The sequence below is a fragment of the Bactrocera neohumeralis genome, chromosome 5 (assembly GCF_024586455.1).
Source record: "Bactrocera neohumeralis isolate Rockhampton chromosome 5, APGP_CSIRO_Bneo_wtdbg2-racon-allhic-juicebox.fasta_v2, whole genome shotgun sequence".
NCBI classification, from domain to species: domain Eukaryota; kingdom Metazoa; phylum Arthropoda; class Insecta; order Diptera; family Tephritidae; genus Bactrocera; species Bactrocera neohumeralis.
This window is the reverse complement of record NC_065922.1, coordinates 5,804,955-5,808,759: the sequence shown is the minus strand read 5'-3', so window position 1 is coordinate 5,808,759 and position 3,805 is coordinate 5,804,955.

The window sequence follows — 3,805 nt, the reverse complement described above, 5'->3', positions numbered from 1 at the left end:
AGGATGACGAGACGACTTGAAATCCGGGTGACCGTCCGTAAAGCTGAGTTCATAAATGGGCATAATCGGATCAAATTGTTTAAAAAGTGGCAGTGGGCCCGCCCTCTAATATATTTAGTGTATATACCTCCTAGATCACAAAAGGTTCAATAGCCAAATTCCCTCACGATAAAACTCTCAAGAAGCAATTGGTATCAAGAAATAAAACTTTTTAATAATATTTCCTTTAAAGTGTGCTATCTTACGGCCAAGAATTGTCCAAATACTACCAAAACTGTTTAAGCCCCCTATACCAGAAATGTGGACTACATTGTATATACTTGACATTTGACCGAAAATACCGTTAAATATATGGGATATATAATTAAAATTCAGAGAAAATCCTCTCGTGATAATAGCATCCCTGTGTACTGAAAGTGGTTTCAATCGAGTCAATATTTCCCTGAGCACCCATTTACATAACATTAAGATGGCGAAAACTTGGCCTAGTCGCCATAAAACTAGTTTCAGGATTTTTGAACATCCGGCTGATTTTAATCCATATCATTGGTGGTTGTATGTGAGGTACCTTAATGAAACCCAGAGAACATTATTTAGTATGTGACATGTTATGTATGAGTTACTGGCAAAAATAGATAAAATGGGGTCAACAGTACCTCCAACTCCTACATTCTCCTGAAGGAATTTATCAGACCTGGATTCTTGAAAATTTAAACAAAGTTTAAGGTTTTCAAACCCTTCTATTTAAGAGTTTCGCGGTGAAATAAAACAATTTTTTCATCTCACTAGTTGGCTTCTTTTTCCTGCTGTAGTAACCTCCTATAAATACATCAAATTGAGACAACCACATCGGAAAATTTTAATCTAATGTTAAATCTGAATAAACAAAACTCGCCGGAGTCTCAATTTAACCGTGCGATTCTGTAACTTGAGACAGTCTCAAGTCTCTAAATTTGAGATTTTAAGTTATAGACAATTTTTGAGACTTGAGATGATATTGCTATTCTGTAAGTGACAGTCACAAAATCTATTACATTTCATTATTCAGAGATGTTTTTACACTTGAATGAAAATAAATATGTCGATAACAAATATTAAATTTTCTATAACATAGTCAAAAAACATAATTATCAATGAAAATAAAAATATATGTTGACTTTGTTTCATAATATTTACGAAATTTATGTATAATTGATTTATTTTTACCCTTTTCGTGTTTGAGTTGCTTACAAAATATAAAGAAACGACAATCGATTAATATCTATGATGATCTCTATTCAGTATATTCAAAATGGCAAACAAGAGTTCTTTTTAGTATTGTGACCTGCTAACTACCAGGTCTCAATATTTTGAGACTAACGCTAGAGACTGTTTAGTGAATAGTAACTAGTCTCAAATTGAGACTTTGCCTCAAAATGTCTCAAATAGAGACTAGAGACTGGTTACAGAATCCCGCTATAAATCTTATGAAACTTGTGAAAAATATTGGCTTATATATTTACATATAGACTACATATTAGTAGATGTATATGTAGTTGTGGAAACGCCCTGAGTGCAGCGCTGCAAGTGACAATTAATGCCGAGCAAAAATGTAACAACTTCATCGAGTTGGCAGCTGAAAGAATATCCATATAAATACGGCAATATTTTTTTGTCATTACAAATGACACTTGACGGTAATTTATGTGTAGTTGACTTTGTTGTTATTATTGCTCTGGTTGCGGCACATTTCACTTACACAAACACACGCACACATGCATACATGCAGCCGTGTGTATATTACGCTTTGGCAACGGAGCAACATTGCAGCTTACAATTTTAATTAGGCATCAAGTGAGTCTATGTAGCATGCTAAAAATTACTTGCCACCGACTGCAAGCGAGGGCCAACTTGTCACTTTCATTCATTAAAGCACACCAAATGGCAAAGTGCTCGTATGTGCGCGTGCCGAAGGTGGCAGAGAGCGCAGAGCAAAATGTGGTCGAAATGCAGACATGCAAAGCGCATAAATATCGCCAAAGTGTTGTTCTGTCGCAGTGCCAAGGCGTCGAATTGTACGTAGCAGTGCTAAGAAAACAGCGACAGCCAATGTTGCATGCCACCGCACTCACTGTACTTGCAACAATTGTGGCATAGCAAATGTTGCTAGCTTTCATTTTATAATTTATTGAGAATGCGGCAATTTGTTAATGCGACATGCGCTGCCAGATGACTTCAACTACAGTTGTTGTTGTTGTTTTTTGTTGTAAATTGGAATTGAAATGTTGAATTAAATCTAGAAATAGTTTTGCTTCTGACAATGATCATCGTTTACTCAATTGAAGTTTAAGTAGATGAAACTGTAGGAATACTAATCTGAGGATACCGTTTATGGAGGATTATTGTTTTTGGAATAGGAGTTTGTGTATAAATATTCTGAAAACCTAATGCGGAAGTCTCAATTTCAAATGATCTTTAAAGATCAGATAAACAAGTTTCATTGACATAAATTAATCTCCTCGATTAGGTCTTAAAAATACAATAAAAGCTCAACTCATGCACTTCAAGCATCGGGCTGTAATCAACCAACTACAAATCACCTATAAACAAAGGCTGTTATGATGAATAAGTCCAGAGATACAACCTTTTCTTTGTGTTGGAGCTCCTAACCCTATAAACTTTACGAAATTTTTAGTAAATATACATAAAGCTACTGTGACGCACAACTATCGTTTCTGCATAAAGGGATTTTCGGATAGTGCCTGGAAGATCTCAAATTGGAATATGTGTTTATAATTCTAGTGAACGGAAGGCGTGAAACTTTCTGAAAACTCATTGCAATAACTCTCGATCGGTGATCTTACTGCCAAAAGTCATAGAAAGTTACGAAGATGCTTCCTATTAGAGTAAGGCATTTTAATAAGAGAACAATAGTGCCAAACTGCGGCGAAATGATCCATAGTTTCTGCTGTTAATAAGATTTTTAAGCCCTTTTTTATTTGAAGGGATGTCGCGGATTCGCTAAAGCTTGGAAAATAGCGATCGACAAACCAACTGTTATACAACCTAAAACTCACATAATCTAATAGAGATGAAACCGAATAGCTTGAGAGGATAAAAAACGAATACTCATGTAATTCGCTAAACCGTGTCGAGTGACAAATCGAAAAAACAATAAAAAACGTTAACTTCGGCTGCACCGAAGCTAATATACCCTTCACTATGTGTTCGGTTTGTATGGCAGCTATATGCTATAGTGAGCCGATCTGAATTTTTTCAGAGATTATATTATTACCTTAAGCAGTAATCCAAGTCAAATTTCGTGATGAAAGCTTTATATACAAGCCCTTGATTCCGATCGTTCGGTTGGCATGACAGCTATATGCTATAGTTAACCGATCTGAACAATTTCTTCAGGGATTACTTTGTTGCTTTAGAAAATAGCCTGTGCCAACTTTTGTCAAATGTGAAAGTTTTCCAAACAATAACTTGATTCCGACCGTTCAGTTTATATGGCAGCTATATGTTATAGTGGTCCGATATCGGCAGTTCCGATAAGCGAGCAGCTTCTTGAAGAGAAAATGAGGTTTTCAAAATTTCAAAACGATATCTTAAAAACTGAGGCACTATTTCGTATATATACAGACAGACAGACGGACGGACGGACGGACAGACGGATATGGCTAAATCGACTAAGCTCAACATACTGATCTTTTATATATATACTTTATAAGCTATCCAACGCTTCCTTCTGGGTGTTACAAACATCGTGGCAAACTTAATATACTCTGTTCAGGGTATAATACACACGTAAAGATGGAAAGAG